The sequence below is a fragment of the Symphalangus syndactylus genome, chromosome 12 (assembly GCF_028878055.3).
Source record: "Symphalangus syndactylus isolate Jambi chromosome 12, NHGRI_mSymSyn1-v2.1_pri, whole genome shotgun sequence".
Taxonomy (NCBI): domain Eukaryota; kingdom Metazoa; phylum Chordata; class Mammalia; order Primates; family Hylobatidae; genus Symphalangus; species Symphalangus syndactylus.
Window position 1 is genome coordinate 64,150,600 of NC_072441.2, and position 22,902 is coordinate 64,173,501.

Genomic DNA, 22,902 nt, shown 5'->3' on the forward strand with positions numbered 1-22,902 from the left:
ACCAAGGAACTGGAGAGTATCAAGAAACTGTGAGTGACTGCAATAAAACTGCACATGGCAGAGGCTGAGAAAGTCCTAAGTCAAAATTGAAACAAAAGATCCACTGCCTTCAAAAGAAACAACTGGAGAGGAAAGGCAAGGTGATGAATTTTTATGAGGTGTGTCACCAGGAACGCCATTCATTCCATAAGCATTCCTTTCTTTAAAGAGGAATACCTCTCTTAACAGCTTAACTCGGGGTGATGCAAAGAAGTTTTTTTTTTTTTTTTGAAGTGTTTTTTTCAAATGTTTATTTTATGTACAAAGAACTATCATGGTTTTTCACTGAGTAGATGCCTTGGATAATCCTTTGAAGGAAGATCGTTTAGTCCAACTTAATGAAACCGACATCCTTCGCGTACTGACGGAAACACTGGCGGCACATTATTGAGGCCATATTTCAGGATCAGACCGTGCCGGTTCCAACAGACGCGACAACAGCAAAGAAGTTAAAAGAGAAGTGTCTGTGTGGCTCCTTCCACGTGGGTGAAGGACTGTGCCAGCTGAGAGGTGGTAGAGCAGGAAGCTGCCTAGGGACCTCCGTTTATTTGATAAAAGACTGGGCTCCGTCCTTGAGAGAGCAAGTTGACGGCTGTGTAGGAGTTGGAGGAGAGAAGTGAAATTTTGGAACAGTCAACAGAAGGTGGGAAATTTTTATTTCATTTACGGCAGTACAGACTTCATGCAGCCGAAAGTATGAATGCCCTTTCTTCTGTGACTTAAACTGTAAAGGGAGCATTTCTCTTACGTGCAAACTAACCATAGTGGACATGTTTGTCTACATCCAGACCAGTTCCTAGATTCAAAACTTGTCTTTTGTTTGTTTGTTTCTTTTTTTGAGATGGAGTCTCACCCTGTCACCCAGGCTGGAGTGCAGTGGTTCTGTCTTGGCTCACTGAAACCTCCACCTCCCAGGTTCAAGTGATTCTCCTGCCTCAACCTCCGGAATAGCTGGGACTACAGGCACGAACCACCATGGCTGGCTAGTTTTTGCATTTTTAATAGAGATGGGGTTTCACCATGTTGGCCAGGCTGGTCTCGAACTCCTGAACTCAGGTGATCCTCCCACCTCGGCCTCCCAAAGTGCTGGGATTACAAGCGTGAGCGAGCCATGGCGCCCGGCAATGTATTTGTTTTATAACCATGAGAAACTGAAATCAAAAGTCTATTTGTAGATTCTCCCAGTGGGTTATAAAATCTGGAATATTTCTGAAGAAATTATTTCTGTTACACACACACAGACACATACACAGAGAGACACACACACAGCGCAAGTGACAGCTCTTTGATAACTCAACTATGAAGTATAGTTTTTAGAATATTTTCACTGATGAAAGATCAAACTACAGTGATTCTGTGTGAACTCTGGTGTGCGTGCTTGTTTCTGTGTGTGTTGTATAAATATGTATATATATATATTTAACCTTAAAATCAGAGAAGAACCTGATTTTGAAAGAGCAACTGACAAATCTTATTTCCAAGGAGATTCGCTGCCAAAAGGGAAAAACCATCCTGTCTGGTCTCACCAAATATCATCTCCCGTCTATTTGCCACTCAGCAACCAGAGTGATCTCTTAGAAACATAATTGGGTCATATCAGTCTTCTGCTGAAAACTCCCAATGGAGAATATTCACCAAAATGTTAACACAATCCTTTCTAGGTGTCTTAATGCTTTGAGAAAATGAACTGTAGATTTTCCTCATTAAAAGATTAGGCCCTCTGTCTTAAGGAGGAGGAGGAAGAGAAGGAGGAAGAAGAGGAGGAGGAAGAGGAAGAAAAAGGAGAGGAGGAGGGGGAGAGGGAAGGGGAAGAGACGGAGGAGAAAGAGGAGGAGGAAGAGGAGGGAAGAAGCCCTACTGCAGATTGGACAGCTTCAAACAAAAACAGCATTACCCCTACTCCTACATTTCATTCATTTTGTTATCCCAGGGTGGGCCATTTTGAAGTTGGTAAGGGTTTATTTTAAAGGATTGGGCCTTCTCAGAGAGAGAGTAGACGGTGATAGGCAAAGACGGGGCTCTCTTCTTAGGAGGCATTTCATACTCCCAGTCCCTACTAGAGTCTATGTTGAAGGTTTCTAAATTTTATTTCTAACCCTGAAGTCTCACTAGGTATCTACTGGAAGTCGTAGTTTCCAATCAAATGTAGAGCCTTCAGTTTGAAGCATTTGAACATGTTTAAAGTTAAATTTGCCATTTGTCCTAAAATAGCAGGCTCCCTTTTCAAACTAACTCATCTCTGTTAATGCAATATTATTCTCTAAATTTACCCAGGCATAAAATCTAAAGTGGAGTCACTCATCTTTGATTTATCCCTTTTTTAAAAAGTTGAGATCAAATCCACATAACATAAAATTCAGCGTTTTACCAACTTTAAGGTGTATAACTCAGTAATTTTTAGTATATTCACAATGTTGTACAACCGTCACCACTATCCAGTTCCAGAGTATTTCCCATATTTCCCAATTTCCTCCTCCCCTCATCTTGGCACTACCCATCTACAATCTGTCTCTATGGATTTGACTATTTTGGACATTTCTATAGATGAAATAATAGAATATGAAGTCTTTTGTGTCTAACTTATTTCTTTCAGCATAATGTTTTGAAGGTTCATCCATGTTGTAACATGTATCGTATCAGTATATCAGTCATTTTTGTAGTTGAATAACATTCCATTATATACCACATTTTGTTTATCCCCTTATCAGCTGATGAACATTTGGTTTGTTCCATTTTCAGGCTATTATGAATAACACTGCTATGAACAGTGGTGTACAAGTTTTTGTGTGAACATATGTTTTTGAATTACACATTCAAAATGTACATGAACATCCATTTTTGAAATTACCCAATTTCTTGGGTATATATACCAAGAAGCAGAATTGCTGGATCATACAGTAACTTTATGTTCAACTTTTTGAGGAGCCACCAAACTGTTTTCCACAGCAGCTGCACCATTTCATTCCCACCGGCAATGTATGAGGATTCCCATTTCTCCCTATCCTTGCCAACACTTACTTTTCCTTTTTTTTTATTAAAACCATCCTGCTGGATGTGAAGTGGTATCTCATTGTAGTCTTAATTTACATTTGTGTAATGACTAAAGATGTTAAGCATCTTTTCATATGCTTATTGATCGTTCGTAAATTTTCTTTGCAAAAATATCTGTTCGAGTCCTTTGCTCATTTTTAAACCGGATTATTTGTCTTTTTATTGTTGAATTTTAAGGGTTCTTTATGTATTCTGGCTACTGGACTATTATCAGATATACGATTTACAAATATTTTCCCCCGTTCTCTGGTTTGTACTTTTATTTTCTTGGTAGTGCCCTTTGGTGCACTAAAGTTTTTAATTTTGATGAAGTGCAATTTCTCTATTTGTCTTTTGTTGCTTTTGCTTTTTGTGTCATATTTAAGAAACCATGACCTAATCTAAAGTCACAGAAATTTACACCTGTTTCCTTTGAAAAGCTTTGTTATTTTAGCTCTTATAGTTAGTTCTTTGATCCATTTTGACTTAATTTTTGTATACAGTGTAAGCTAGGAGTCCAACTTCATTCTTTGATATGTAGGTATTCAGTTGTCCCAGCACCATTTGTTGAAAAGACTGTCCTTTCTCCCATGGAACAGTCTTAGAAACCTGTTGAAAATCAATTGTCCACAGGTGGATGGACTTATTTCTGAACTTTCAGTTTAATTCGATTAGTCTGTATGTCTAGCCTTATGCGAGTACCATACCCTTTAGAATACTGCAGCTTTGTAGTTAAGTTTTAAAATCCGGAATTGTGAATCCTTCAATTTTTTCTTTTTCAAAACTATTTTGGTTATTCAAGGTCTCTTGCATGGTCCATATGGATTTTAGGATCTGCTTGTCCATTTCTGCAAAAAAAAAAGGAGGCAGTTTGAATTTTTATAAGTTTTACATTAAAATTGCAGAGTGATTTAGAAAGTACTGCCATCATTTTTTCCTCTCTTCTTGTTTCAATTTGTTTGGTGCTTTGTTTTACCATTTTAACTATTTTAAGTATTTTAACTGTACAGCTCAGTGGCATTAAGTACATTTACATTGTTGTGCAACCATTACCACCATCCATCTCTAAAACTGTTTTCCTCTTCCCAAACTGAAACTCTGTACCCATTAAACAGTAACTCTCCATTCCTTCCTCTCCCAGCCTTTAGGAAGCACCATTCTTCTCCTTTCTGTCTCTGTGAATTGGACTACTCCAGGTACTTCATATAAGTGAAATCACATAATACTTGTCCTTTTGTGACTGCCTTATTTCACTTAGCATAATGTCCTTAAGGTTCATCCATACTGTAGCATGTGTCAGAATTTTCATCCTTTTCAAGGCTGAATATTATTCTATTGCGTGTATATACCACATTTTGTTTATCAGTTCATCCATTGATAGACACTTGGTTGCTTCCACCTTACAGCCTATTGTGAATAAGGCTGGTATGAACATAGGTGCACAAATATCTATTTAAGTCCCTACTTTTAATGATCTTAGATGTATACCCAGAAATAGAATTGCTGGATCATATGGTAATTCTATTTGTATTTTTTTGAGGAATTGTCATATTGGTTTTCACAGTGGTTGCACCAGTTTACATTCCTACCAGCAGTTCCCAAGGAATTTAATTTCTCCATATCATCACCAACATTGTTATTTTCTGTTTTGTTTTGTTTTTAATAATAGGCATCCTAAGGAGTGTAAAGCGGAATAATGCCCAAGGATTGTGTTCTTTTTGATGCTGTTGTACATAAAATTATTTTCTTACTTTCATTGTTGGATTTTTCATTGCTAATATGTAGAAATACAACTAATTTTTGTATATTGGTCTTGTATCCTTCAGCTTTGAATAGAAGTAGTGAGAATAGTAATTTTCATTTTTTTCATGATATTAGGGAGAAATTTTCAACCTTGCACCATTAAGTATAATGTTAGCAGTGGGTTTTTCAAAGATGATCTTTATGAGATTGAAGAATTTCCTTTTTTTTTCTGGTCTGGTGTGTTTTTAAATCATGAAAGGGTACTGGATTTTGTCAAACGCTTTTTCTGTGTCTATTGAGATGATGATTTTTTTCCCTTTATCCTATTAATATTATGTTGATTAATTTTTATATCAAATCAATCTTTCATTTCTGGAATAAACTCCACTTGGTAGTGGTGTACAAGGAGACTTCAAATGTTCGTGAAAATGGAGTTAAGAAATATAAACGATAAACTAATTTCTCAATATTAAGCTCCATCAATTCAAAACACTTTTGTAAGTGATGATACTGGCCACTTAGTTCATCCCTAGAGAACTGAGGCTCCTGGAAATCTGACGTCAATGCCATTTTTTTACATTATTCACTGAAGAAAAATTGGTGCCTTTAACAGATTTTTCAAAGATTAAGATATACGAAGAAGTCAGAAGGAGCCAAATCAGGACTGTAAGATGGATGCCTAATGATTTCCCTTCAGAACTTTCACAAAATTGCCCTTGTTTGATGAGAGGAATGAGCAGGAGCATTGTCATGGTGGAGAAAGACTCTCTGGTGAAGCTTTCCTGGGTATTTTTCTGCGAAAGCTTTGGCTAACTCTCAAAACACTCTCATAGTAAGCAGATGCTATCATTCTTTGGCCCTCCAGAAAGTAAACAAGTAAATGCTTTGAGCATCCCAAAAAACTGTTGCTGTGACCTTTGCTCTTGACCAGTTCACTTTTGCTTTGACTGGACCACTTTTTTTTGTTTGTTAGTTTGTTTGTCTTTTGAGACAGAGCCACACTCTGTTGCCCAGGCTGGTGTGCAGTGGCACAATCTCGGCTCACTGCAACCTCCACCTCCTGGGTTCAAGAGATTCTCCTGCCTCAGCCTCCTGAGCAGCTGGGACTACAGGCATGTGCCACCACACCTGGCTAATTTTTGTGTTTTTAGTGGAGATGGGGTTTCACCATGTTGCCCAGACTGGTCTCAAACTCCTGGCCTCAAGTGACCCACCCACCTCGGCCTCCCAAAGTGCTGGGATTACAGGCGTGAGCCACTGCACCTGGCATGGACCACTTTTTACCTCTTGGTATCCATTGCTTTGATTGTGCCTTGTCTTTAGGATCATACTGGTAAAACTATATGTCATCTCCTGTTATAATCCTTTAAAGAAATGCTTCAGGATCTTGATTCTGCTTGTTTAAAATTTCCTTTGAAAGCTCTGCTCTTTTGTGCAGCTGATCTGGGCACAATGGTTTTGGCACCCATCAAGTGGAAAGTTTGCGCAACTTTAATTTTTCGGTCATAACTAGGTAAGCTGAACCAACTGAGATGTTTATGGCATTGACTGTTGTTTCTGCTGTTAATCATTGATCCTCTTCAATTAGGGCACAAACAGGATTAATTTTTTCCTCATAAATGGATGTGGATGGTCTGCCACTGTAGGCTTCATATTCAATATCATCTCATCCTTTCTTAAAACGAGTTATCCATTGCTGATTTCTTTGGGGCGTTGTCCCCATAAACTTTTTGTAAAGCACCAATGATTTCACCATTCTCCAACTCAAGCTTCACTACAAATGTGATGTTTGTTCTTGCTTCAGTTTTAACAAAATTCATGTTGCTCTGATACGGGCTCTTTTCAAACTAATGCCTTATCCTTCTTAGTGCCTGTTATAAGTTAGTACAAGTTTATTTTAGTGCAAAAAATTGAAATCCATGCATTCTCTTCTCAGACGTGTTTTCCATGAACTTTTGAAGACCCCCTCAGATAATCATTTTCATATGCTACTGAAGTCAATTTGTTAATATTTTGTTGAAGATTTGTACATCCATATTCACAATGGATACTAGAAAAGACACAGTCTTTTCCCTGTTGTCTTTGTCTAGTGTTAGTATTAGGGTAATATTGGTCTCATAGAAGGTGTTAGGAAGTATCCCCTGCCCTTTATTTTTTAAAAAAAAGTTTGTGGAAGCTTAAGGATAATTATTTGAAAATTTGGCAGAATTTATCAGTGAAGCCATCTAGTCATGGCCTTTTTTTTTTTTTTCTTGTCTTTTTCCTTTTTTTCCTCCTTTTAAGACACGGTCAGGCCGGGCATGGTGGCTCACGCCTATAATCCCAGCACTTTGGGAGGCTGAGACAGGTGGATCACCTGAGGTCAGGAGTTCAAGACCAGCCTGACCAATATGGTGAAACCTCGTCTCTACTAAAAAATACAAAAATTAACCCGGTGTGGTGGCATGCGCCTGTAGTCCCAGCTACTAGGGAGGCTGAGACAGGAGAATCTCTTGAACCAAGGAGGCAGAGGTTGCAGTGAGCCGATATCGTGCCACTGCACTCCAGCCTGGGCAACAGAGTGAGACTCTGTTTCAAAAAAAAAAAAAAAAGACAGGATCTCTCTCTCTCTGTCACTCAGGCTGGAATGCATTGGACAAATCATAGCTCACTAAAGCTGCAAACTCCTGGACTCAGGAGATCCTTCCACCGCAGCCCCCCATGCATCTTGAGCTACAGGTGCACACCACTATGCTCAGTTAATTTTTTTTAAATTTTTTTGTGGAGACAGGGTCTTGCTATGTTGCACACACTGGCCTTAAACTCCTAGCCTCAAGTAATCCTCCTGTCCCAGCCTACCAAAGTGCTGGAATTACAGGCATGAACACCACAGCCAGCCTTGTTTTGGGTTTTTCTTTGTTGGAAGTTTTTTGATTACTGATTCAATTTGTTTACTTTTTATACATCTATCTAGATTTTCTAGTCTTTCTTGAGTGAGTTTTAGTACTTTGTGTGTTTTTAGAAATTTGTCCATTTTCTCTAGATTATAAAATTTGTCATGCAATTGCTCATAGTATTGCCTTATAATTCTTTTTATTTCTTTAAGATTGATAATAAGGTGCCTGCTCTCATTCCTGATTTTTGTAATTTCAGTTTTCTCCCTATTTTTCTGGTCAGCATAGATAAAGGATTGCCTATTTTGTTGACCTGTTGAAAGAACCAACTTCTGGCTTCATTGATTTTCTCTAATATTTTTCTAATCTCTTTTCCATTTACTTTCACTCTAATCTTTATTATTTTCTTCCTTTGTCTTGCTTTGGGTTCAGTTTGCCCTTCTTTTTCTAGTTTCTAAAAATGGAAGATTATGTTGTTGATTTGAGATCTTTCTTCTTTTTTAATGAAGGTGTTTACAACTAACTGTAAATTTCCCTCTAAGCATCCTTCCAACATTCCCTGTATCCCATACATTTTTCTATGTTATGTTTTCATTTGTATTCACCCCAATATTTTCTAATGTCTCTCATAATTTCTTCTTTGACCCATTGGTTGTTTAAGATTTTATTTGTTTAATTTCCATATATTTAGGAACCTTCCTGATTTACTTCTGTTATTGGCTTCCAACATTTTTAAAGATGGGGTCTCACTATATTGCCCAGCAGGCCTTGAACTCCTAGGCTCAAGCAGTCTTCACACCTCAGCTTCCTGAGTAGCTGGGATTACAGGCACATGCCACCACACCCAGCCCAATTTCATCTTAATGTGGTCAGAGAACATATTTTATATAATTTCAACATTTTAAAATTTATTCAGACTTGCTTTGTGGCCTGTCTTATAGTTTAACCTGGAGAATGTCCCATATTGTTAGATGTATACATGTGTATCATTGTTATGTCTTCATAGTGGAGTGACTCTTTTGTTGTTATAAAATGTCCTTCTTTGTCTCTCATGACAATTTTTGTCTTAAAGCCTGATACACTTGTCTGGTTTTAGGATAGCCACTTCAACTCTCTTTTTGCTACTGTTTGCAGGAAATACTTATCTTTTCCCATTCTTTTGCTTTCAACCTGTTTGTGTCTTTAAATCTAAAGGGAGACTTTTACAAACAGCATATAGTTGGATCATGTTTTTTTTTAATTCGTTCTTCTAGCCTCTGCCTTTTGAGAGTTAATTCGTTAACATTTAATGTAATTACTGAAAAGAAAGGGCTTACCTGTGCCATTTTGCTATGTATTGTGTATATGTCTTACATCTTTTTTGCACGTCAGTTCCTCCATTACTAGTTTCTTCTGTGTTAAATAGACACTTTTCTAGGGCGCCACTTTAATTCCTTTACCATTTCTTTTACTACATACTTTGGAGCTATTTTCTTGGCGATTTCCCTGGGAATTATAATTAACATCTTAATTTATAACAAGGTAATTCGGATTAATACCAACTTACTTTTAATATTATATACAATTTTGTTCCTATATAGTTCAGTTTCTTGCTTTATGCTGTTACTGTCACAAATTACTTCTTAATACATTGTTTTTCCATCAGTATAAATTTATAATTATTGCTTTGTGTAGCTATCTTTTAAATCAGATTTTAAAAAAGGGAGTTACAAACAAAAATACATTAATAACATCTTTTATATTTATCTATGTAGTTATCATTATCAGTGGCAGTGGTTTTTTGGTTTTGTTTTGTGGTTTTTGGTTTTGTTTTGTTTTGTTTTGTTTTGTTTTTTTGAGATGGAATCTTTACAGAGGGATTCTGCGACTTTATTGGGGTATGCCTTCAGCACTCAGCCGAGCCGTTTACAACTCGGCCTTGGCCTTCACTTACTGTTTGCTCAGGTAAACTAGAGGGAAGAAATTGGGACTTTCTCTGGTCTTTCTTGAGCATGTGAACAGTTCTCGGAATGCACATGGCCTTCTAAATTCTCAGAAATGTAAGAGATTTTCAAAGTCCTTATTCGCCAAAGCATCTCATTTAGGCTTTTCTCCCAAGATATTTGGTTAATCTATTGTTTGCCCCAACTGTTATCCATTGTCTCAGTAGCAAAAGCTAAAACATTTACTTGTGTTTTCAACAAATGACTCCAGATAGTGACTTTAGGGCTGGGCAAGCTCTGAAACAAGATAAAACATGACTTTTGAGCCCATCTCTTGGGCAGTCACCAGACAATCAACCAAGGACAAATATTTCCAAATGACGACATTCATTCTCCTTCTTCTGGTACTGGTGCTAGAATGCAGGCTGTTATCTTCAAGTGGCTATCTGCCACTGAGCTGGGGAGCTAGAGATGGAACGAAGGAAAGTTATAATGTCACAAGTCTGTCTCTCCTATGAAGACTCAGCTATTTTTCCTGAATACGTGTTCCCTGAGCTGCTGCAAGCATTTGGTTAATTTCCAGGGTTCTGAAAAAGTAGATTCTGGTCATTTTGGCAAATTTGTAGTTGCTTTTATGTTGGAGTTCATTTTCAGAGTACCTTACTCTACCATATTCACAGAGACCACAACTCACCATTTTTTTAATCCACTATATCCAGAAAATCACCAAAGCCAGCCAGTTATTCCTTTAAAAGTCACCTTTATCTATTTTTCTTAATCACTACCACCACCAGGCAGGCCTGGAGAGGCAATTTATTATACTATTTAAAACCACCAGTTCTGGAATCATATGTTGGTGTTTGAATACCAGCTATACCACTTCCTATATGTATGACCTGGAGCAAGCCAATTAAAACTTTTTATGCCTCAGTTTTAACATCTGTAAAATGAGATAATAAAAGTATTGCTATGAGGATTAAATGAGTTAACACTTGTCAAGTGATTAGTACTAGGCCTGCGTATTGTGAACACTCAAAAATTGTTAGGCACTAAATGCATCCAGCAAATATTTATTAAAGCTAAATTTATTAAGATTATATACTCATCTCTAGGACTATTACAATGAGCAAGACTGACAACAGGTAAGATCTCTACTTTTGTGGAGCTTACATGAAATGCCCCAAACACTTCATATGCAGATTGCTATTTCTCAGATGACTTCTGCTGGGAAACAATTTCTCATGAATTTCTCATGTTTCTTCCCATCTTGTAAGCAGAGGCACAGATGGCCTTATTTTTGGACTGTCTTCCTCTGGAGCAGAGAACAGATTTGTTTATTGTATGGTATAATAAAAATGTCTTTCTCCAAGGCAAAGGCCAGGCAGGTATGTATACATTCCATTATAGAAGATTTGAGTTTCCTAGGCTTGGGATTCCTCAGCTCTGGCAAAAACTCATGACCTATACAGCATTCATTCTGCATCACCTCTGTGGAATTCGAGGAGCATGGGAAATGGATATGAAACTGACATTCATGCTGCCACTATGCTATGATTAATAGAGTCCTTTGTCTCTGACTCAGGAGTCTCATGTCGTCCACCATCATCCATGCAACAGGATAACTTTTTAGCTTACATGCAGAGTAAAATCTCAGGTGTTTCAGTTTTTGACAACTTCTAGCCGGTATGCTGTTACAAATTAAACCTAATTTCTACTGATTACATCTAAATTTCTTTATCTGGCTTTCAGGCTCCTTCCTACCTACTCAGCTGAATATCTATTTCTTCTTGAAGAAGACTTTCTGCTTCATAGACCAGTATTTTCACACATATACTGTGATGGTCCTTTCTACCTCTGACATTAGGCTCAAATTCCACTCCACCCCCTTTTGTTGGAATTCCTTTCCTTTCCTCTTTTTTCCTATTTAGTCAACTCAAATCCATCTCTTAACACCTGTATCAAGTTCAAAACTGTCAAGAAACTTCCTCATTGATCGCTCTTTCTGCAAACATCTGTAGAACTTAAGAACCTATACAAAGAGTTTGAATATATACTGTGTTATTTTCTAGTGGTTCCATATGGGTATACCTTGCTTCCCCATTCTGACTGTAAGCAAGAAGGAGGAGTGCAGGCACAAAGCGGAAATGGATTGTGACTGATTGGAATGGTTAGGTGCATATGCTCTAAAGCCAGAATTCCCAGATTTAGATCCCCACCACTTATTAGCTATGTGGCCTTGGGCTTATTACTTAACGTCCCTACGCCTCAGTTTCTCCATCTTTAAAATGGAAATAATTATAATGATAATACCTATCTCATAGACTTCTTGTGAAAATTGAATTAACACACATAAAAACATAGATCAAGTTAGAAACATCCCAGAGTTTAGAACTGTAAGAACCTGTGGAGGTATATAGTATTACAGAGGAATTTGAAAAACCTTTCTTAAAAACCACTCAAAACTACCAGATAAAAAATTAAAAACATCTTTTGTTTGACAAGAAAATATAGGAAATATTCAAAAGTCAAAGGTGGCATGGCACAAATCTAAAGAGGAGGGTGAATGCTAAAGCTGGTAGCTGTTCTAGAACATTTGCTGGTCCACAGTAATCCAGAGCATTTGTTTCAGTGGCCACTTGGCTGCAGGACAATAAGTCTCAGGTCTACACAAATTCAAAAGTAAGATTAGAAACCCAAACATTTATCCAGGATTGCAAAGGATCATATGCTCAGTGAATAATTAAAAGAGACACACATATACCCTCAAAGGAATATGGTGAAAAAATAATGGCACTTGGTACAAGGTCCAAAAGTCTTCTCTTGAGAATTTTTAACCATATGTGAGACTTCAAATAAGGTTACAGCCTGAATTCACATTTCCTTCATGTTTCTTCAAAGTGATTCAAGTTGGTAGACCCCAAGCCCCCAGCAAAAGCAAACATAAATTCTCTCCACTCAGGAATCTAAGAATCTAAAAAAATTCCAAAGAATGTTAGCTCACAATTTACAAAAGTCACAAAATACACAAGGAAACAAAATTCCCTGAGTAAGGGACAGCAGAAACACCATGTAAGGAAAAAATGACCTACCGAGACTTTAAATGTAGTTATTAATGGCTACAGAATATTTTTTAAGTATATATAACACATTTAAAAGTAAGAGAACTAATTGAAAATAGGAGAAAAGAAAAAGAGGCTATCAAAAATGATCAGACAGGCGGGGCACAGTGACTCACACCTGTAATTCCAACCCTCTGGGAGGCCGAGGCAGGAGGATCAGTTGAGGCCAGGAGTTCGAGACCAGCCTGGCCAACATGACAAGACCCTGTCTCTACTAAAAATACAAAAACTAGCTAAGCGTGGTGGTGCATTCCTGTAGTCTCAGCTATTCAGGAGACTGAGGCACAAGAATTGCTTGAACCCAGGAGGCCGAGGTTGCAGTGAGCCAAGATTGTGCCACTGCACTCCAGCCTGGGTGACAGAGTGAGACTCTGTAAAAAAAAAAAAAAAAAAAAAAAAATTACCAGACATATTTGAAAAATAACTAAATAGATCCAGAAAAAAAATTTTTAATGTAATAATTAAATTTAAAACTCTGTGGACAGGTTAAATGGTAGACTGACGTAGAAGAATTAGTAAATTGAAGAATAGCTGAAGACATTTTACAGAATTCAGCTTAGAGAAATCATGAAATGGAAACTACAAAATATTAAGAAACACGGAGAATGAAGTGAGAGCTACGTATGTATCTATTTACCTTCCCAAAAGAGGGATTAAAAAGGCAACATTCAAAGAGATCACTGTCTTTTCAACAAATGGTGTTGGGAAAACTGGATAATAACAAAAGAATAAAGTTGGGTGCTTATCTTATACCATATACCAAAAATAGCTCAAAATGGGTTAAAGGCCTAAACATAAGAATTAAAACTATAAACCTCTTAGAAGAAAACTTAAGGGGAAAAACTTCACGGCATTGGATTTGGCAAGGATTTCTCGGATATGACACCAAAAGCAAAGGCAACAAAAGAAAAAAATCGATAAATTGAACTACATCAAAATTTAAAACATTTGTGCATCAAAGGACACTATTGATGGATTGAAAAGGAAACTCACAGAATGGGAGAAAATATTTGTAAATCATGTATGTGATAAGGAATTAATATATAAAATGCACAAGAAACTCCTGCAACTCAACAATGACAACAACAAAATACACCTTATTTTTAAAAGGGGCAAAGAACTTCAGTAAACGTTTTCCCAACGAGATATACAAATGGTCAGTAAGTACATGAAAAGATATTCAACATCACTAATTATTAGGGAAATGCAAATAAAACCCACAATGAGATATCACTTAACACTTATAAGTATGGCTATTACCAAAAAAACACACACAGATAACAAGTGTTGGTGAGGATATAGAGAAATTGAAATTATTGTGCACTGCTGATGTCAATGTAAAATTGTACAAGTGCTATATAAAATAGTATGGCAGTTTCTCAAAAAATTAAAAATAAAATTATCATATGACTCCCCAGAAGAATAGAAAGTGGGGACTTGAACAGATATTTGTACACCCATGTTTATAGCAGCATTACTCACTGTTGCCATAGGGTGGAGGCAACCCAAATGTGTATAGATGGATGAATGGACACACAAGATGTAGCATTTACATACAATAAAATATTATCCAGCCTTAAAAAGAAAGGGAATTCCAACACAAGCTACGACATGGATGAAACTTGAGGACATTATGCTAAGTGAAATAAGTCAGTCACAACAAGATGAATATTGTATGATTCCATTTATATGAGGTACCTAGAGTAGTAGAATTGGGACAGAAAGTATAATGGGTTGCCAGGGGCTTGAGGGAGGGCGGAATGTATAGTTAGTGTTTAATGGGTATAAAGCTTTACTTTGGGAAGCTTTTTAAAAAGTTCTGGGGATGAATGGTAGTAATGATTGCACAACAATGTGAATGTGCTTAATGTCACTGAACTGTACACTTAGAAATAGTTAAAATGGTACATTTTACATTTTATATATATATATATATATATATAACCACAGTTTTTTCAAAGCTTGGGGAAAAATAGTGGTTGAGAATTTTCCAGAACTGATAAAAGATGCAAATATTCAACTTAAGGAATCACAAAGAATCCCTCACAAAAGAAATACATATCTAGACATTTTGTAAAATGTCTTTGTAAAACCACAGATCTACAAAGAGAAATGTTAAGACTAGTTAGAAAGATATTACCTACAGAGGAATGACATTTAGACTGACAACTGATTTTTCAACACCACAGTGGAAGGCAGATGGAAAAGCATCATTTCTTCAAAAGACTGAAATGAAAAATAAGTTTACCTAAAAGTGTATGTATTTTAAAAATCTTACAGAAGGCCAGGCACGGTGGCTCACGCCTGTAATCCTAGCACTTTGGGAGTCTGAGACAGGCAGATCATGAGGTGAGGAGCTCAAGACCATCCTGGCTAACACGGTGAAATCCCGTCTCTACTAAAAATACAAAAACAATTAGCTGGGTGTGGTGGCACCCTCCTGTAGTCCCAGCTACTCAAGAGGCTGAAGCAGGAGAATCGCTGGAACCCGGGAGGAGGAGGTTGCAGTGAGCCGAGATCGCACCACTGCACTCCAGCCTGGGCACTTACAAATCTTACAAAAATAAGGAGGAAAATAAAGAAAATTTTGGATAATTAAAAATTGGAACTTTACTAATAGACCCAAATGAACTTCTAATGAATACATACTGAGAAGTAGAATGATATCAGAAAAAAGGTTTGAGATGCTAGAAGGGATACTAAACAAATAGCTTGACAAATATATAGACATAGACAGAAATCTAAAAACAATTGATTACATAAAACAATAAGTAAAATAGCTAATTTATAGGATAAGAAGTAAAACAAACAGAAATGTGAACAGTGACAGCATAAAAATTGGGGGAGATTAATCTGAGTAACAGCACTCTAATCTTCCTTAAATTGTTAGAAGAGAAATGTACCAAACAGCTTTAGCCTGTATTAAGAAAATTATGAATGTTAAGATTTCTAGAGTAACCATTATAAGAATAGAACATCTATTAAAGGGGAAAAAGTTGAATAAAGGCATAAAATCCGAATCCAAAAGAAAGAGAGAAAGGAATGGGAATAAGCAAACAGAAAAAGCAGAAGAAATAGAAAGTGCACATTTAGATAATAGAAATTAATCTAAATATAACAGTAATTACAATAAACAGACCAAACTCTTTGGGTTAAAAAAGTCAATATGGAAATTTTTTTCTTTTTATTTTGAGACAGGGTCTTACTCTGTTGCCCAGGCTGGAGTGCAGTGGTGCAATCTTGGCTCACTGCAACCTCCACGTCCCAGGCTCAAGTTGTCTTCTCACCTCAGTTCCCTGAGTAGCGAGGACTACAGGCACATGCCACCACTCCCAGTTAATTTTTCTATTTTTTTTTTTTTTCTTAAGACAGGGTTTTGCCATGTTGTCCAAGCTGGTCTTGAACTCCTGGGCTCAAGCAATCTGCCTGCCTCAGCCTCCCAAAGTGCTGGGACTACAGGCATAAGCCAAAGCACCTGGAGGGAAATAATTTTTAAAAAGTACTTTTTAAAATCCACATTTGCTATTTATAAGGTGAACACTCAGAACAAAGAGACAAAGAAAGGTTGAAACTTAAAGAATGGCAATGTAGTAACTGAAAGAAAGCTTGTGTAGTTATAATACATGACTGTCAGACAAAAATTTTGCTAAAATAAATGGGTTACTATATAACCATCAATGTTTTTATTTCCCAGGAAGATATAAACTTCTAAACTCTTATGTATCTAATAAAATTTAAACTATATAAAGTAGAAAATAACAAACTTACAAAAAAATTGACAAATACACGACCATCGTGACAGATTCTAGCATACCTCTTTCAGTAACTGATAGAATCGCTGCTTAAAACATCTACAGGGGATTATTTAAACAACAGCATAAGTTTGATCCAACTGATTATATGTAAAACATAGTAACAAGTGAAAAGTATACTTTTACAAAAATCAAGCATCTATGAGGTCATAGATTATATTCTAACATATTAAAAATAATCAGTTTCACAGAGACCAAGTTCTCTGAACATAATGCAATTAAATTACAATATATATCCAGTTTTAAAAGATAATTTTTAAAAAAAATGTATTTAAACTTTAGAATTTGAAAATATCTAGAACTAAGTGATAAATAATAATAATGAAAATACATATCAAAACTTGTGGGATACAACTAAACTAGTATTTAGAGGGAAATGCACAGTCTTAATTGCCTATATTAGCAAGAAAAAACACAAATATTAATGAGATAATCAACTAACACAAGAAATTAGGAATGAAGCAATTAAAACAGATTCAAAGAATTGGAAGGGAGGAATTTATTCACACATTAAACTAATGTTTATTGAACACCTACTATTAGGAATTTACGATTCAGCAGTGACCTAAAAAAAATCCTTTTCCTTATGAAACTTAGTGCCTCTGAAACCAAATATGGAAATCAGCATAATACTGGTCATCAAGAGATTTGAGTTGACGTCCAATTTTTCCAGTACCCAGCTGTGTGTCTTTAGGTAAATCATTTTTTCTCACTTTGCCTCCTTTTTCTTTTCTGGAAAGGAGATCATAATTTCTATCCTATTTGTCATGATATAATCAAATGGTATCCAATGACACAAACTATATTTTGGAAAAGTATAAGCATTATACATATATAAAATTATTATTATTAATATTTAAAACATCCACGTTTCTTTTGCTATCACTGCTTTCCTAGTCTTAGGGAAATAAAATGACTGCTTCATTTAAAACTTTCCTTCCTTCAATTGGCTAAAAGCCATAACATGAGTCTAGCTATGAGGTGGCTTCAAATCTTAATGCTGGGAGAGACTGAGTGTTGGGTCACCTGTTACTGTGAAATCAAAGATGCAGCATAAATTACTAAGTCTACTCTCATGTATGGCTTGTATTTCTGCAACTCCGAACAGTGGAATTTTCACAGTAAGTTTTAGCACTTATCAGTTGTCCTGTCCCACACTTCAAGATCAAAGGTTCTTGACACATCAAACACTGAGTTAAAAATTGCCGCTCAGAGCAGGCAATTTTTTTTCATTCAACACTCTTTTACTGAGCATTGCTTATGTGTTGGGTAATAGACTGAGCATTGGAAACTCAGAGATTACAATTTAGTTGATGAGGCTGACAAAATTGTCTAGCATTCTCTTAGCATACTTATCTAAACACATGAGATCACAAGAGAAGACTCCCCCACCTACACACAAGCCCAACCTCGTCTTACCATCTTTAGAGCTGAACTAACAAAGAGTGAGGTCAATCGTTCTCAGCCTTTTGGCTAAAATCAAGAACGGAGAGTGAGGGCAGAGGTAGATGGTCCTGGTTTCATTTATTGTTTCTGTATTTCTGAGGCCTAAGGCAGGGGCTGATATTCACTAAGTTCTTAACAAATATTTGTTGGGTAAATGAATAGACTGTGTGGAACAGATTCAAAGAAGCCCTTGGTAGCAGGTACACAATATCCAATAAATACTTTTTAAATGTTTTACTTATTAATTAGAGATAGGGTCTTCTGTCACTGAGGCTGGAGAGCAATGGCACGATCATAGCTCACTGCAGCCTCAAACTCCTGGGCTCAAGCACTCTTCCTGCCTCAGCCTCCCATGTAGCTGGGACTACAAGCATGCCTCACCACATCCAGCTAATTTTTTGTCTATTTGTTGGAGAGACAGGGACCCATTTTGTTGCCAGAGCTGGTTTTGAGCTCCTGGCTTCAAGTAATACTCCAGCCACAGCCTCCAAAAGTGCTGGGATTACAGGCACACACCACAGCACCTGGCTGGGTAAATACTTCTTGATTGTCTTAGAGACCAAGGAAAATGTATCCAGCCAACTTCCCTCCATCCTCCCAAACCCTTGCCAGGCCTTTCCTCTTGCCTCAGGACCTGTAGCCCAATTTGCTCTTCCTCCTGTAACAACCGCACCAGATCTCTGGCTGGTCCAGAAGTCAGGTGAAAGAGTGCTGTCATCCTCTGAAAACCCATCCTATACTAGGCTGAGTTTTGCCTTGTGTCCAGTGAACAAGGCTGACTTGAAAGAAGACCATACCCTGAAGAAGAAAATAATAGGACTTTCCATCTCCAAAGCTCTTCCATACACAATTTTGTTTGTTGATTTGTTTGTTTGTTTTTGAGACAGGGTCTCCCTCTGTCACCCAGGCTGGAGTGCAGTGGCATGATCATGGCTCACTGCATCCTCAACCTCCCAGGCTTAGATGATCCTCCCACTTCAGCCTCCCGAGTAGCTGGGAGTACAAGTGCACACCACCATGCCTGGCTAATTTTTGTATTTTTTGTAAAGACGGGGTTTTGCCATGTTTCCCAGGCTGGTCTCAAACTCCTGGGCTCAAGTGATCCACTTGTCTCAGCCTCTCAGTGCTGGGATTACAGGCGTGAGCCACCATGCCCAGCTCCAGTCATTAATTTTGGATGGAGGATCTGGTGACCAGCTGGCAGCTATTATTAATATGTGACACAGAAGCAGATTGTGTGTGTATTAGGGGAAGGAGGGAGGAAGGGAGGAGGAAATACAAACTGAGATACAGAGGTCATAGTCTCCACATCAAGGCCACATGGTCAGGTCAAACACAGAGCAGAAGGTCACAGAATTTTATTCAATCATAGGCAATTACTCTTCTCTCCTACTGCTCACTGCTATAGAATTTTTTTGTAATTTTTCATTCTCATTTATGGAAATGTCTCTTAATGGAGTCTTTCTCTCATATGCGTGTGTATTTGTGTGTATGTGTGTGTACGTATAATTGGAAGAGGGCCCTGTGTTGGGTCCATTCTGTCAGAAGTATGTCTGAATTTGATCCCCTTTCGCCATTCCCATGGCTATAGTCCTAATTCAGGGCCAATCATTTTTGGCCTGGACTTTTTCAGCACTCTTCCCCATCTCCTCTTTGCCCCTGGCCCCTCCCTACTGCATTTACCCTCCCTACTGACACCAGGTCATCCCTAGTTTAAATTTCTGCTTATGATAGAATTCAAACCCTCCACACTCTGAACGCAAATTAACTTTTCAATCTTTTCTCTCAGCTGCGACAGCCACCCCACCCTGTGATTCAATAACATCATATGTGTCTCCAGGTCTTTGCTTGTGCCATTTCTTTTCTATGAGATGGTCTTTTCTTGTGGGCAACGTGGACAAATCTTAGCTGTTCTTCAGATATGCCATTTCCTCTGTGAAATTTGTTCTGACCCCACCACATCTTCCCCTATCTTCTATATCCGTATCATTTTCTATGCAACCCTTAGAACAGCACTTCAGCATTTCAATACAGTTATGTGTCTGTTTCCTCAACCATAATAGGAGGTCAAGAATTATACCTTATCTTTGACCCCTAGAACCTGTTGGTAGAGTTCAGTAAGAGTTTTAAAACTGTTGTCTGTGTGGTTAAATTAAACAAATAACCATAGAAATAAAATGTTAATCATTATTGGTCATGTACACCTGCATTTGTGTCCATCAGATTTCCTGAACAAAAATCAAAATGTGTGGTCTGAAAATGTGACAGATGATTTGAAAGTGGAAAATGTCCTAGAAAATTTGTGTCATGCTGCCCCATACTTGTGTCCCATAAACATCCCACCAACATTTCAGGACTAAAATTGCCAGTATTCCCTCACTCTACCTAAACCCACTGCCATGTTTCAAATGAAATTTTTCCATTGTGAATCCAAGAAAATAAATTGCCTCTATATTACTGTTTACTTCTCTGCCTGGATCAGGAGGCCATACACCTTTCAGTTCCTCTTGATAGGCTGGAAGACTAAAACCAAGATTAGCTTTGAATTACTCTGCTTTCTTTGGTTTGCTTTTAGTTCTCAATCAATCAAGTATTTTAGAAAAGCCCAATACTAGTAGATGCTTAGCCTTGTGCTGGTAGCTATTGCCAAGAAGATACATTGATTAGTCTCTTACTATGTACCAGGTACTGGGTTAAGAACTTTAGATAGATTACCTTTTGTAATTCTCACAACAGCCCTTTATAAATTATTATTATAATGTCAATATTGTGGATGAGAAAACTAAGGCTTAAAGAGAGTAAGCAACGTACTCAAAGTCCTACACAGCTAGTAAGTAAGCAAAGCTAAACCTTAAACGCAATACTGAGGCTGGGCGCAGTGGCATGTGCCTGTAGTTCCAGCTACTTGGGTGGCTGAGGCGGGAGGATCGATTTAGCCCAGGAGGTTGAGGCCACGATAAGCCGTGATTAGCACCACTGTACTACAGCCAGGGTGAAAGAGTGAGATCCTGTCTCAAAAATAAATAAATAAATAGGTAAGTAAGTAAATAAATAAATAAACCCAGTACTGAAGTCTGTGCTCTTCACAACAAGCAGCTTACTGTCTATCTGGGGAGATAAGACATTCACATATGAAATAATTGGAAAACAGTATTCTTTGAAATGTCAGGATGTGGCTCCTTAAGTTCTCCAAGGCCAGATTGAGATTTGTTTTTCTGAACCTTGACGGACATTCAGGAGAAATGAGCCTGAGTTTTATATAACAAAATAAAAGTTTACAAGAGCCCTGAGTTATATACAACAAATTCATTGATCGAAAGTGTAGGGCAGATAGATAAGAGAATTCATAGGAAAATGCCTCCAGAGCTAATAACTTGTATTTGTCAAACACTTTCCAGTTCACAGAGCATTTTCACATATATTATGTCACATCATCTTCACAACCCTGTGAAATACAAATTATCCCTATTTTACAAGCTAGGACAAAGCATTGATTAAGTAGCTTGCCCCATATCATGAATAAATGTTTCAAAGTGGTCAGTATGCAGACTCAGACCCCAATCTCTGCCTCCCAGCAACTATATTTTCTGCTATGACTCACTGTGACTCAGGACTCGAGCAGCCCAGTGTCCAGTCTGGCTGCTCTTCCCAGGAGCTTTCCCACCTGGCCTCCTTCTGCTCAATGGGTCCTGCTGGAGTCCCTTCCGTTGGTCCAACCGGTGGTCTCTACCAACTGCCACAGAAGCTTCCAACAGCCACATTCCACCCATCCAACCCTTCTGCCATTAGAGAACCAGGAATTCCCTGGTTTTGGGAGTAGAAAATTGGACATACTCATAAAGCCTCAAGCTCCTAAAACTCATGACTATCCTTTTACTCATGCCTCAAGTTTTACACATAAATCAATGAAAAGCTGGTCATTGGGTGGCTTTCCAAGCCATTTGGACGTTGTGAAACTTGAAATGGGAGAAACATTGAAATTTTTGGAACTCTGCTTCTGAGTACCTTATTGCCTTTTCCCATTCCCTAACCTTCCCTGTGATAGTCTTAACATTTCTGCAGTCAATAAATATTTATCAAGCACCTGTTAGGTGCCAGAAACTATTCTAAGTTGGGAGTACAGGTCTAGCACAGTGGCTCATGCCTATATTCCTGACTATTTGGGAGGCTGAGGTAGGAGGATCTCCTAAGCCCCAGAGATTGAAGATGCAGTCAGCCATGATCGCACCACCGCTGCACTCCAGCCTGGGCAACAGAGTGAGACCCCAACTCTTTTTTTTTTTTTGAGACGGAGTCTCGCTCTGTCACCCAGGCTAGAGTGCAGTGGCACGATCTCGGCTCACTGCAAGCTCCAGCTCCCGGGTTCACGCCATTCTCCTGCCTCAGCCTCCCAAGTAGCTGGGACCACAGGTGCCCGCCACCACATCCGGCTAATTTTTTTTATTTTTAGTAGAGATGGGGTTTCACTGAGTCAGCCAGGATAGTCTCGATCTCCTGACCTCGTGATCCGTCTGCTTCGGCCTCCCAAAATGCTGGGATTATAGGCGTGAGCCACCGCGCCCAGCCTGCGAGACCTCAACTCTTAAAAAAAAAAAAAACTTACTTCGGTGAATGCATCACTGATCACCCCAGAAAAAGCCCCCCATGCTTGCTATCATGAAACTTGCATTACAGTGGGGACAGACTAACTAAATAATTAACATACCAAATAGTGATGGACATTGTGATGAAAAATACACTTAGGAAATTAACTGGTAGAATGGGGTCTATGTTGGAAAGAAGTTGGTCAGGGAAGGCAGATTTAATAAGACACCTAAATGCAATAAGTGAAGAAGCAAAGCAAATTGGCCCTCAAGAGAAGGGTTTTTCCAGGCACAGAGAACATAGTGTAAAGGCCCTAAGCTTCACTCATACTTAG

At 38.0% G+C, this 22,902-nt stretch overlaps 1 protein-coding gene across 1 annotated transcript in view; it reads right to left on the bottom strand.

Annotated features, from left to right (window-relative positions):
* ADORA3 (adenosine A3 receptor) overlaps positions 1-21,705 on the bottom strand; it is a 75,166-nt gene extending 53,461 nt beyond the window's left edge. The window contains exon 1 of the mRNA XM_063625664.1: positions 21,586-21,705. The gene's annotated coding sequence lies outside the window, so the exon portion shown is untranslated. The remainder of the gene's footprint in view (positions 1-21,585) is intronic.
* Positions 21,706-22,902: the final 1,197 nt, after the last annotated feature.